The 14,765-nt window shown below is 40.7% G+C and overlaps 1 protein-coding gene across 3 annotated transcripts in view; it reads right to left on the reverse strand.

Annotated features, from left to right (window-relative positions):
- drp2 (dystrophin related protein 2) overlaps nt 1–13,596 on the reverse strand; it is a 111,339-nt gene extending 97,743 nt beyond the window's left edge. For all 3 annotated transcript variants that reach the window (XM_026145344.1, XM_026145307.1, XM_026145353.1), the window contains exon 1: nt 13,547–13,596. The gene's annotated coding sequence lies outside the window, so the exon portion shown is untranslated. The remainder of the gene's footprint in view (nt 1–13,546) is intronic.
- Between the last annotated feature and the right edge of the window lie 1,169 nt (nt 13,597–14,765).

Genomic DNA, 14,765 nt, shown 5'->3' on the forward strand with positions numbered 1-14,765 from the left:
AGACATTCTCGCAAAAAGAATCACGGTTTTAGTAACGCAGTAACGCAGCGTTCCTACGGGAAAGTAACGGTAATCTAATTACCGATTTTGCAATAGTAATCCCTTACTTTACTCGTTACTTGAAAAAAGTAATCAGATTACAGTAACGCGTTACTGCCCATCTCTGATCATGATCAGCGAGAAGTTAATAGGCTAGTCATTAAAGATGTACAATCATTTTATTGTGGAAAAGGAACACTTCAAAGAAATCATTAAAAGCCCCAAATTATCATGACATTCATGCCCACGATGAGTGTAAGCAAACACAACTTTGAACATAAATTCGCTTTTTTTTAACCCTTTAAAAGCATATTTGATCGATAGAGTTTTTTAAACTGCTATATCATCAGTGTTCTCAAAACACAAACAAACAGTACATTTTTTAAAAATAAATTACAAAAAAAAGCCAGATATAGCAAATATGATACAAATTAAAACTAATAAATGAAAATTAAAATGTAATTTCATCAGAAGGTTCACAATAATGGCTCTATTTTCAAAAGATTAGAATTTCCTGGCAATTATTTAATGGTTTAGACTTTAAAGGGTGAATAGGATAAAATCCCTCAGCTGCAATACTAAAATAGAAGCCTTAGTTTTTCTCATTAATTAAACCTGTGCTCTTCCTAATTTGCCAAGTTAAAATATCTGATGTGAAAAAGGTACATGTACTCAGGTTCAGTGTAAATAATGATATGAATAATGGCTTCATTCTTGTTTGTTATCCCTCTATGACCTTCTGCTCCATCTTCATTTTTCCCCTCATCAGTAAAAGGCAGAGGGCCACTCTGCCTGACCCTGATATCTTCCTGTGAAAAGGATTTTTTTTCTCTCGCTCTCTCAACTGTCACATAGTTGCCGCTCAAAAGGAATCGCTGAATTTCTCTCTACATAGTAAAGATTTTACCTTACACTATAAAGCGGCGTACAGCGAGTATTGTAGTGAATTAACAGAATAAAAATAGGATTCAATTGAACTTAACTTTAATTTAATTGCTGCAGCGAATGTTCAACATTGTCACACTGTCATGGACATTTGGGACAATGAGAGGCGTCTTTTATAACACCTTTGCCTTAGTGACGAGCCAAAATGTCTGCTTTGTAAAAGGAGAAGACATAATACTAGAATAAAGGCTCATTTGTTTTAAAACACAACACTGTTCATTATGAAAGTTGGGGGGGAAAGTGAAGCGACATATGTCACTACTGTGTGTGTGTGAGAAGTTTTTGAAGAGGTGAAGTAACTGAAACACCATAAATGGCTTTAAGGACAGACTCTGATCCTTGTCTTCACTGTTTCTTGTCCCTACTGTGAGTGCAAGCTTACTACCTCCTGTGCAGCTGCACAGCTATAACCACGTTAGATGCCATAAGACTTGTATGAAACCCCTTTCTTTTGAGAATACTGCACGAGGTACATAGCTCCCAAAAGATGCATTCACATGTGCTGAATGGCATTTGAGTAAAGCAAGCCTTTCCTAAATCTGCCATGTCCCAGGAGTCTGTTTTTGGGCTTCACTTCATTAAATGTAATAAGTGTGTAAGATCCAATTCACCTGAGCAATGTGGTTATGTTTCGAAACCTACATAAAAAATTAAAATTTTAAAGGAAAGCAAAACAGTTTCATTCTAAAAAAAAAGCAGCACTCAGGAGACCCTCCAACAGCAGACTGTAAATTAAATACATCTCCCCCGTGGTAGGTAAGCGTGTGTATGTTGGCTGGCAGGCTGGTTAAGACATTGGCCATTACTGGGGTTTCTGGTCACGCCATTCTGCCTGCCATTATTACACAAACCATCACTCAGGCCAACTGCGTACATTATTCATGCCCCGGGAGGTTTGTCAGAGGCGGTGACTGCAGGTGCTGTGACAGAGCTCTCAATCACAGGCACCCACGCCGTCTGCTCACCTGACCCCACCGTGACACAGCAACCCATGGTCCACCTCAGTTCAGCAGTGGAAGCAGGTCCACAGCTGGGAGTAGATGGAATCCACAGGGGCTCTAAGATACCCCCGACACCAACAACAGCCAACGCCACACATATCAGCTCATGCCTGTCAACTTCAGCACACTGCTGTATAAAAGATAGCCAGGGGAATTTTATTAACTTGTTTGTTCTATTTCACAGAGCCACATAACTCCTGCTGCCATCACACGCACCAACACAGAACTTCTTAAAATGGCGTGAGCCTGTGAGCCAGGATGCGTTTTTCCACTCTGCTGCTCAGATGCTTCCTGTCATCCTTCATGGGGACGAGTAAAAATTCTAGTGGCACATCTTTCCACTGGCAAAGTGAAAAGTGGCCTGCAAAGCTATTTACCTAATTTTACTGCATTTGATAGATACATGTGATCTTTCACTGCCGCCCCGGTGCCCCGCATCCACCGCTCAGTCAGACATTAGAGGGAGTCAAGCTGAGCCGTCATCCGCCAAATGTGGTGTTATTTATGACTCTGCCTTTTTGATAATGTGAGTAAGGTCTGCCACATCTGAGCCATTTGTCCACAGTGTGATGCCACTCAGATCCTTGACGCATTACCTTACAGGGTGGCAAATCCAAGGCTGCTCAGTGAAGTCTGAAAAAAACAACAACTATACCTTCTGTAATTATTCTTTTATGGCATCTTTAAGTGCACTTTCAGTAAGATGGCATTAAGCTACCCTTATGCTTTGTAAGTAGATAATCTGGATAGGGACACTTCCTTTGGCTTGGTACTCTCAGCTGAATTTTAGAGCTACCTTGTGTGTGACTGTAGGCGAAATGCAGTGGATAAAATTTGTGTACAAGTGGAATTCAAATGTGGAGTTAATGAATGGTGAGAGTGCTGGAACCGAACGAGAGTAAAAATATTCTGTCAGTTTGAGGAGAAAATCTCATGCAAATTAATTAGTGATGAAACATGTGTCTCTTTCTTCCACCTGATACTCAGCTTTAGCAGAAACTAGAGTCTTTCAGATTCCTGCAGGATATACACATACGTTCAGACATTGCTGATCATCTTTTCCCATTCTTGCCAGTCACTGTGTGGGAATTAGACAAGCACTTTAACATGTATATATATAATCAAATGAAGCCCTCAAATGATGTGAAAGCGCTATATTTATTTACTTATGAATATATTTAATTAAATATATTTTTAGTTGCATTTCATAACGCTCTTGCGAGAGATGAGATGTTTACTTTACAAACCAGATTAAGACTTTAACAACTGAAAACAAAAACAAAAACACAAAAAAAACAGACAAAATTTTTTACTACAGAATACAAAACTGTCTTTTTTATGTAGAAAATGCTCCTTTTCCACTGGTGAAAATTAAATAGAACTGGTGCTAATATAATTTTCAGACCCCTCATAAGCCTCAAAGGCTAACGTCTATTAAAAACTTTTAAAATATTACAATATTTCTGATATGATCAATATAGTTATTGTTATGTACTAAGGAAACTTGAGACACTAACTGCCAAGTTCTTTTGAACTTCTAAAGAGGAACAATAGTTCATAGTTGAAAACATCAAACAAAGTTAAGGGAAGCATACCGCCCGAGATCAAAGGATCTGCTGTAGATTAATAAAACTGCCCTGAACATCATTGGCACCCATCTATTGAGCATTAGTGATACTGGTGAGAGGGCATTGTGTAGAGCCAAGAGGATGCTGAAAGATAATGCTAAAACCCTGCTCCAGCCTGGCAAGCAATACACAAGTATCTGCTGTGTACTGCCACACTTCAACGCTTTCCTCAGGCTGAGCTGAACTGAGACACTGAACTCATCATCCTCACTCCACTACAAATATTTTAACTGTATTTAATATCATGATGTCCTTAAAAGCCTTGAACGTATGCGCTAAAATCCTGTATATATGGTATGAAACTTGAATATGTGGAATATGATGATATAATAATGAATGGAACTTTGGTCCATCGTTGCCTCCTGTTCAACGAGGTGACAGCCTTATTCTCCTCAGCCTTTGGAGATGCTTCTTCATGTTCTGACACATGGTTGAACTGGAAAAGCTCTTATTAAGAGCTGGTCATATGCCGGACTATGTAATGGGTCACTCTGCAAAGTGTGAAAATGAGAGTGAAGTTATGAATTGCTACATTTCTTAATAGCATGCACTTCTATTCCTGGTGAGGTGGCGCGATGCCAGCATTACTATACAGGAATGAAAATGTATAGAAAATTAGACAGATGGCTTCATAACGATGTAAAGTGTAGCTACAGAAGCTTTTATGTGTTGTTTAACTGTAAACTGTAAACCAATCTAATGATATTAGGCATTTCAACCTATCCGTCGTCAGGCTGATGACGCTTAAAAAGCCAAAATTGTGATGTTTTTAATAGTAACAGTAACATATATTTTACAAATCATTTAAAAATATACATGTTCTCTCTTTAATGGACACAGATATGCAATCCTGTGGTGATTTGTGTGACCTCTGTATGTCTGCTACACCTAAATCTTTAATGTTTTCTCAGGTTTATAGAATACCCACATGCATCCGATGATTGTGAATATCATGTTGAGGTTTCTTTAACCTGAGTGCATGTTGGACTCATTTATTAATATTTATTAGTAAATGAAAAGACAAAATACACATATATTCTATATGACTCTATATAGCAAAAATCATGGCGTCTTATAAATATGTCACTTCTCTATTACACTTTAGTTAAAAACAAATTATGTGTCCTCGTCGGCTCATACAAATGCCCTTCCACAGCAGAGGGGCTGTAAAGTAATGAATGTATCGACTTCTGCGGCGTGCTCTTAGTGTCCATCTCCACCACTATAAGCAGGGATTAACTTCCTCCTAATGAAGGGCAATTCAGTGCTGTATTAGGACCAATAGATGCCAACATGAAGACCTTACATCCCTCACCCTGACAATTACAGTGCTCCGGGATTAGCAGGAAAGTTGTGACTATGTCTGCAGAATCCTAAATGAAGGCTGTGCTGCACAGCACAGTTTGCACACAAACACGTGCAAGTATGAACCACCACCCGCAATCATATTACCTGACATCTACCAAAGTTGAAGCTACATTTTACAGGTGCACACAATCAACAAATGCAGACACAAAAGATCAATGACTTGTTCCTCTGAGCTACCGTTTCGTAGCTCTGCTAATGGCTTATAACACATCAGAGTGACAGCATCACAAACACACAACACTCAGCTACTTCTCAGTTACCTCCACTCTGTCTCACACAGCTCACACAGTAATGGTCGTGCCTGTATGAAAGCCAAGATTCAATATGTGTTGCTTCCCCATCTGCTACATGGATAAATTATGGGATACCATAATTAATTCCTGTCAGTGTGACGACAGCATTGATAGGTCTTACAAAAGCAAATTTACCACATCGGCAAGCATTAAACTAAGCCAAGGATTCTGTCTGTTAAGTAAAAGGTTGTTTTAAATGCTTTATAGGATTGTCATGTTTAGCTCTGTAGTTCCCAGCTGAGGGCTAAGTCCATTCAAAAAGTCAAAAGAGAAACCTAAGGGGCTTGAGAAGATTAATGAGGTTCACTAGCGTCAACTAATGTTCCAAAGGATATATTAAAATATAGCATATCTGCACTCCAGAATAACACCGAGATTTTTTTAAAGTCAAATCAAATGATTTTTGTTATTTAAGATTAAATTATACTTAAAACAATTTAAATGAATTTAAGAAAAACTAGAATATGTTAAGGGTACTTTGTCACAATGTCATAATGTCTTCAACAATGACCATATGAAATGGCCACAGCATCAGTTCAGAGTCAAGCGCAGCCCCCGTTGCAATAAACTCATCCACATGTAGGGTACAGTAGTTAAGTTGCTTTAATGTAACTTGATTTAATGAGCGTCCCATCTGTTGTACTTGATGCCTGATCTGTTCTGTAGAGGATACTCAACCTCTCCATGTATCATCATATGTGTTCTACATTTGCCAATGGAGAATATAAAATTTAGCAGATAAAATAACTTCTTCTTTTTCATCTTCCTTTGACTGTGGTCCTAACTGAATTAAAGATTAGGCACCTAGAGTTTCTCTAAGCATTAAAAATTCCAACATTTAAACAGGGCAACAGGAAGCATCATAATCTATGTTTAAATCTGTTTTTCAATCTGAACCCTTCCTTGTTGTTTACATCACCTCACACCTTGTTTAATCACATCTTTATAACAGCTGCTAAAAGGCATCGCCAGTTGAAAGTGAATAAAACCATTTGATGACTTTATACAGAAAGCCTCTTTGATGCAACAGCTAATAACCACAGGCATGAAAAGGCCTTTGTGACAACGACAAGAAAATACAGCTTTTTTTCTGAAAGGGTTCGACTTAATTAATTATTTTTGTGTGTAAATGTAAATCTTAAAAAGTAACTACTATAATAAGAGCATTTAAATGCAGTGAACAAAAACTCGTTTTCCCCATATAATATAGTGGGGGAAAATGCTTAACTACAAGTGCATTAAATCTCTTCAGCCAGAACTTTATTTTCCAACACACTGTCTCTTTCTACTAAAGCTATACATTTAGCTCAAGACCACACAAACATGCTAGCCAACTAGTGAGGCAGTTTGCTTTAAAGCAGCCCTGGCAGAAGACGGATGAAACAGCTCTACCTGCTTCGGCTGCTTTAAGATACCGATGTTATTACTTTCTGCAGTGCACTGTTCCCACACAATAATGGTGCTTATGCATAAATGATAATCACATTTCCTCACTATAGCCCTCAGTGACATCCATGTGACAGCCTCTGCGCTTATGTATAAATGATGTTCACATCTATGTAGGTGTTACTCACTAACCCATAACACGGCCCCTCATTCCTCACTTTTATATAAATCCCTTTCTTCAACTATGTGCAGCATTACATGTATAATGCCTGCTCAAACTGACGTTAATTTAACACTTGTGTGCAATTCTTTACTCAAGGCTCAAGTCATAATATTGTAGTTTAAGAGTTAATTGACACAGCAGCCAGTGATTCTTAGAGAAATCCATCACACAGGAGGCAGATGAATTTTTAATTTCCTCTAGCATGATAGAATTTTTTTTTAAAAGAGGGGTCGTAAACATTGAACCTGGAATGGCAAACAAACGGCCTTTTCCTTTACACAATGTCCCTAGCAGCGAGCTAGTCTGCATTCATAAAATCAGCATTTACAGTCATCTGTCTGCTGAGGTGAAAGTGTACACTAATGCTAATTGGCTTCAATATGGCATAAAACAAGGCTTTTATCTAACTCATGCACTCCTAATCATGCTGCTCTGTAATAACAATATCAGAAATCAAATTAATAGTGAGAACAGGTCTTGCTGTGGGCAGACAGGGTAAGTGGGGAGAAATGTCCTCGAACTGAGATGAAATGCAATTTGGACTGAAGACGAAGGCAAGGGGAAATATTCTGAGGGAATTGGAGCAAGCATATGTCTCCAACGAAGAAAACGTCAGGTCCTGTTAATCTTATCTGAATGGCTGCCTGCTGACGTGGATTTAATTTTACACAAGTGCATGTCTGCTAGCTTGTGTGAGTGCACACCAGGCAGACTGTACACACACACACACACACACACACACACACACTTTCAGATATAATTGCAGTTTAACTTAAAAGTGCTAAACTAAGCAATAAAAAAAGGGATAAGACAAAAATACGAGTAAAAGCACAACATTCAGAACATTCACTCACTGGCCATTTTATTAGGTACGGTGCTCATTAATCGAAATATTTAATTAGCAACTCATCTAACAGAAACCCAACATATGTAGACATGTAGACACAAAGGTCAAGATGACCTGCCCAATTTTAAACTGAGTATCAGAAAGGGGTAGAAAGATGGCATGGTTGTTGATGCGACTGAGTTGAATTCTCTGTGTCACGATGTGGGATGGACTCAGGCGCAGACGAGGCAGCTAAAAGTTCCGTTTATTGCTATACAACACCAGCTGCGAATATATACAAGTGAGAGGGCAGGGGGAATCCAGGGCACAGGGGAATCCGGAAAAGGAGCTCTTCACACACGAGGGACTTCACAAAACACAGCACACCAGCAACCTTGCACACCAAGGGCTCCAAGGGAAATGGAGCCCACAATGAGCTCCGCCCCGGCAAGACACGGCAAGCGTGAGAGAGGTAGATGTAAACAAGAAACGTATGTAGCCAACCTGAGTCAGCCGGGCAGACACGGGGAACATGACACTGAGTTTTTCAGTCATCTGTCTGCAGTTTTTCCCCAAGAGGGTGACGGACCCCCTATTGATCCTCTATCTAATCAGGTGTGAAAACGGTTGTGGGTCACAATCAGCCAAGGTTTCGCATGAGCCCCTTGTGAAACCTAGCCCCACCCTATCATGTGATTGACTGAGGTCAAATGGCCCAGGATGCCCGGGACACCAACGACACCAACTGTCTGCCATCTTTAATCCAGTTTTGAGATCCCTTCCCAGATGCTTTAATGCCCACTCACATCCTGGGCCACACCTTGGCTCGTATGAGGTAGAGGATCAGTAGGGGGTCCATGACCCTCTTGGGGACACTCCCATAGGGCTTAAAATGTGGGATTCTCCACCAATTGCTCTTATAACTGAAAAAGCTTCTTGGATGAGAGGTGAAATGTCTTCAAGAAACCTAAAGAAGTCCAGACGCTTTTCTTTCCAAGCTCCTTAGACTACGATGACCTGGATGACTGAGAACCTTCACAGACAACGAAGGGTCTTCTAAATATTAAAGAGGCCCCAACCCAATAGTAGCAAGTTGTAGCTAACTGACTGGTGAGAGAATATTAACAAATTAGAATGTATGTTTGTATGTTAATCTGCTGACTTAGCCCCTTGTGGCAAAGGTCCATGTTTTAGGGGCTTTCAGTGTAGCCAGCAAATATCTGGATCAAGACTCCTTGTTCCAGCCACTGATTATTGTTTACTAATGCACAAAACAGCTAACAAGAAGATAAATCACTGACAGCTGACGATTTTGAGATTGTCAAATTTTTAAACCTACACTGTTTACCTCTACCCAACCAAAGCCTGCTCAAATATTAGTGGTCAATAGAACTTAGATTATAAGCAGAGTACAAACAGAAACCTGAAAGGTCTGGGTGCAGCTAATCTGGTCCCTTGTCTATAGATTTGGCATATTCATATGGTGCTATGTGTTTAATTTAATTAGTTTAATTAACAGTTTCCCTTTTAATTTTTTAAATGGTACATTTCTACTATTCTCTAAATGAAGTGGGTTATCTTTGTTGTACTTTCAGTTTTACTGTTTTGTTCTCTCTCTGTGTGATTTTTGCATTTTCAGTTTTTGCTGCGTGTTGATGTGTTTTGTTAAATGCATTTTCATTCTGATCATTTTTGCTGTGGTTTCTTACATCTTGTTATCCTGTTTTGTCAAACTTGTTGTGGTGTGCACTCTGGGCCACCATAAGGTGCGTGTGTGTAAAGCATCTTCTTCACAGACAATGACCCACACCTCACCACCCACCCACCCTTCCACCCAGTTTACACACAGCAATTCTTTGTTCCTGGAATGGGAATGCTGAGATGCAGTAAACATAAACAGCATACCCTTCCCTCCCACATATTCCCATACCAGCATTAAGATGAACAACCACCCATTTACCCATTTACAATTCAGTACAACTTACAAGCACATACACGCACCAGAAGAACAAGTAAAGACAATTCTGTCGGGAAGCTATATCTGTTTCTCCGCCACCCTCATACGCATCATTCTCAGAGGCGACAGGCAAAGAGAGTCAGGGAGAGATAGTACATGCTAAGTGAAATGGGAAATAAAGGAGTGAAGAGGAGGAGTGGGAGATGTGACAGCAAAAGGGAGACTAGTGAGAAGAGGGAGAGGATGATAGCGGAGTGCCACATTCACTCATCCTCAAACCTGCTCCTCTGCTCAGGAGCCATGCCTCTGGAGGACACCACAGACGCCCAGCAGCCTCAGGCTCATCACAACATGCAGGACCTTAAGAAAGGGCTGAGAACAAGAAAATGAAAGAGGGCCGCAGAAGATTTGAATCAAAGTAAAGATAAGAAGATCAAACTGTGACAGGGGAGAAGAAGAGTGGAATTAAAGAGTGATGGAGAGTGGAAAGGTGGAAAAAAAGAAAAGGGAACGCGATGCTCCCAGAAGCCAGTGTGGTGGGTCTTTGAGACTGTGACACACTCTGGGACATTCATGGTGGCAAATAGGCTAAGCTGCCTTGAACATAGATTAGCAGGGAGCCACAGCAACAGTATGTGATGTTAACACTGAGCTCTGTAGTGCTGCTTCGGGTGCTTATCTGTGGTTACGCTGTTATTTTAAAACCCTTAAAGCACTAATGTGACCTCTTTAGCCCATTAAAGAGGAAGAATCCTATGCTTTTGGTTTATTATCTTGATATGAAAAAGAAAATTATACAACAATGGGTAATGTGGTAGTAGGTGGGAAAATATTGGAATTTCAGGTGTAAACCTCAGGAAAACATGTTGATGACTACTGTTCATGCTACTTTGTTGTTCATTAGCATCGGGATAGAGCAGTCTGGGTGCTCCCCCATTAGCTCATTTTTATGCACAATGTGACACAAGAGAGCAGAAACGTGGAGACAGGGTAATTTCAGCAGCTGACACGTTGGGACAGAAGCTTATATGTATAGCTGACATATTTTTATTTTACTTCTTTTTTTTAATCAAAGTAGCGGACCACACTTGCAGAATGCCAATCATGGACTCAGACTATAATGCAGCAGCCCGCAGATAAGAGAGGGGGGGAGAAAAAGCGAGCAAAATTTCCATCGCTGACAAAGTATAGCAGTAAACCCTTTCTCAAATGTCTTTTAGCAAGATAGCAGGCTGTAACTCTAAAACCACATCTCTTATGTGCAGCAGCCAAAGCAAGGCAATATTCCCTCATGGCACACCAGTTGGATGACTGAGTGAACTATTTCCCTGCCAAGGCAGGGCAGTGGGCTGGCGCTACGTCCGCATAATCCTCATTGTGTATTTACAAACCACCTTCTGCCTTTTTTCTGTCTTTTATAACCTTGTCTAAGCTGGCCCCTGGTTCCCTGACGTCCTCCTGTGACTCTCTGATGTGACAACTGGGCTGAAACTCCGTAATTTGGAGTTAGAGATAAGGGCAGGGAAAGGATGTAACTCCTGGTTAGACAGTGATTGAACTGGCTCTGGAGGGTGACTGCACGGCAGAAACCTAAGACCCATTTATTTAAGTCTGGAACGATGGGCCTTCAATAACTGAGTGTAGGTGGACACGGTTATCAAATGCATATAGTAGAGCTTCGTGGAAAGCAAGAAGGAAAATAAAAGGATGCATAGATTACATGTTTCTAGTGTGAGTCCAATTTATGTGTAGTAAGTAGGCTAAACCTACAGGTACATAATTTCACTCAGGTAATTTAAAGGTTTTCTGGAGTTGAGGAGAAGGCAACAAAATTTTAAAAACTGTGATGAAAAAGGGGGAAATGGAAACAAAAAAGGAGATGAGAACAGATGCATTAAACTATTAACAAACTCCATGTCCATTCATCTTCTTTTTTTAACTACATTTAATTTGTGTATAATGGTTTAACGGCACCCACCTGGAGAATTAGCTCAGCCAGCTGTTCGTCTTGATGCACCCAACATTTGCATAACACCACACATTGGAAATGTGCATTCATTTGTCTTTTTTTTTTTTCACTATTTACCTGAAGAATTCAGTAGAATATGTACAAATCTGAATTTAGAAAGTTAAAATAATGGGCAAAAATGGAAGTTTAGAGACGTATTATGCAGAACTAGTTCAACGTGTCAACTGAGACAGGGTAGCGAGGTCACCAGCAGACCTCAGAACTCAGTGGACACTAGCCGAAAATTACTAAAGTATAACTGTGACATAAATATGTATCCAAATTTTTTTTTCTAACAGAGCAAGCTATAAACAGAGCACTAATATATTGTCCAAAGACAATGTGACGACTGTAGTAGTCTATGGCCACCACTGCATAATAAATGGCCTGCATTTGTATAGCGCTTTACTCAGTCCCTAAGGACCCCAAAGTGCTTTACACTACATTCAGTCATTCACCCACACACATTCACACACTGGTGATGGCAGCTACATGGTAGCCACAGCTGCCCTGGGGCACACTGACAGTTGTCCGGCGAGGCTGCCTGACCACCACCAGTAGGCAAACACGGGGTTAGTATCTTGCCCAAGGATATTTGGCATGCAGCTAGGAGGCAGCCTGGGATCGAACCACCGACCTTCTGGTTAGTGGCTGACCTGCTCTGCCACCTGAGCTACAGCCACCCATATAATAACCTATAAAACATTCGTAAGTGTCAGTTTTCTATAATCACGGACAAATACTGCTGTCATCTATCAAATTAATGGTTGCACAAAGCTCTTGGTTTAGTAATCTAACTTTGGTGTGGCATGGCAGGCCATGAGCAATTTTACTAATTATTTAGTCACACGAGATTGAAATACGACAGAAACAGGGGACACGACACAAATGGTTGCCAACTAGTTGCATTCTTGTTATATTCCTGTAGAAAAGCAAGGTTGTTTAGTGCCTATGTCATTTTTCAGTTAAATCACTGCCCTGCAGCAACAACTTCAGTATCTATAGAAGAATTTCTGTTTTAAACCTATGAGGTACCGGCTGGACAGAAGGTTGTTAAATTGACAATGATTCAAACCTCTGGCCTACATGAAATCAACAATTCAGACAACCACTCTTGACAACTGGCAAAATAGTGCTACCTTTTGCAAAATACAGTGAAATATTCCAAGGCTTCTCCCTTCTTCTTTACAATTGTTACACTTTGGAAAGCTATTCAGTGTGCTGCATGGTTAATAACCCTGCTGTAGAGGGTTGCAAGCACCTAAAGCCTGTGCCAGCTGCCGTTGGGCAAGAGGCAATGTAACCCCTAGACAAAGTGCCAGTCCCTCCCAGAGCTACTGTAACACAAGGACACAGCCTAACCTGTAGGCTCACGCTCACATTTACGGCCAATTCAGAATTACCAGTTAACCTACCTACTATGCACCTCTGTACTGCAGGAAGAAGCCAGAGTACCCTGAAAAAACACAAGAAGAACATAGAAAGTCCACACAAAAAGGCCCAGTTAACCATCAGGCTTAAACCCAGAACCTTGTTGCTGTGACAGTGCATCACCATGGCACCCCGTCAAACTAGTCAATAGGATTAAATTAAAAAAAACAAATAAATAAATTATCAACCGCCTAAAGATATCTCCTGTACCCTCTGGCATCTCTGTTTGTGCGGTTGAGAGCAAGTGTGTGTGTTTATTGCACGCTTGGATGGAGAAAATGCCTCTTTACATGAGAAATGCACACATGACCGACTCCAGAAGTAACAAACAAGCATAAAAAACAATTCCAAAAACAAGACTACATAATCTCAAATGTCTGTGCTTCTCATGCCAGAAAAATTCAAAGGCAGCAGTAGTTTCATAGCATGCTTGATAGTTACCCAGCGGTGAAGACGTGATTGACGTGGCTGCAGGATCTGAGCCTCCCTGAAATCGAGCCAAGCCTTCCGTGGCTGCCCTGCTCTGGTGAAGAGGGAGGAGGGGGGGAGGCCTGGGTGTGGAGGAAGGACAGAAGCAGCAGCAGCAGCAGCAATCTCCTCACACGGGTGAAACCTACAATACATGAGACAGGGTCAGAAACTGCTCCCCAGTGGACAGAAGGAGATTTGATAAGAAGCTGAAAAAAGACACATCATTTAACAGATGTCTTTTGGAGTTTAATCCTTTATTGACATTGGGCCAAATGCCAAAGATCCCGTCCCTCCCTCAGTCTAACCAGTCCCACCCCCCTCTCTTTTTTTTTTTTAAACAAGCCCAATGACATTCAGACCTGGGAGCAAAGCAGAAACAGCAGGGGTTTTAAAACATGTCAACACTGAACATAAAGCAAAGGTTGCACCCAACCGTTGAGCGAGATAGACAGAGCAAGGTGGTCGGATTGTAAGTCAGTAAACCTCTATGACTCCAGCGTGGTTGTTCGGTTGTTTATTATCGGCAGAGAGCACACTCGGGTCTGGAATATAGGACTACTGAGACACTGGGTGCTGGCCACTGGCAAGAAACAGGGAGCAAGGCGTTGCACACGGAATGCCAATAAGTATCCCCTCTCTTCCAAGAGATTTCATTTTCGACTCTGCCACAAAACTACCCTGCAAAGGAACTCTATCATGGCCTCAGGTTAGATAGGAGTGTTAACATTAACTGTAGTATTTTCTCTAATTCTGAGCCTCATATAGTGACTAGCAATAAACACCACATTAGTTTGCTTTACCCGTTTGACTGAGTACAGAGAGACATAGAAGCAGCTTCACCAAAAAAGAAAAAGAAAAAAAATAACAGGAACACATTTTGAGAAATTTTGTCAGCAAACAGGTTGCCTTAGAGGTGTGTCACATTTCCAATAAATCTAGCGAGGGTTCAGTGCAGAGGTTGGCAGAAGAAAGAGCGCACTCCCTAACAGTTCAAAACAGATATGAAAGTTTAATTCCAAGCTGGAAGCAAGCAGCAGGCAGAAAGGGAATGAGCTGAACTATTTTCAAAGAAGTAAGTGGCATTCATAATTCACATTATAGTTTTATATGAGGAAGCAGAATATTCCTTTAGACTGTTTCTGTGCCTGTAGTACATCTACAGCATTGATGGCTGCACTGTAGCCACTAT

Source organism: Astatotilapia calliptera, chromosome 2 (assembly GCF_900246225.1).
Source record: "Astatotilapia calliptera chromosome 2, fAstCal1.2, whole genome shotgun sequence".
In the NCBI taxonomy this organism is placed as follows: Eukaryota; Metazoa; Chordata; class Actinopteri; order Cichliformes; family Cichlidae; genus Astatotilapia; species Astatotilapia calliptera.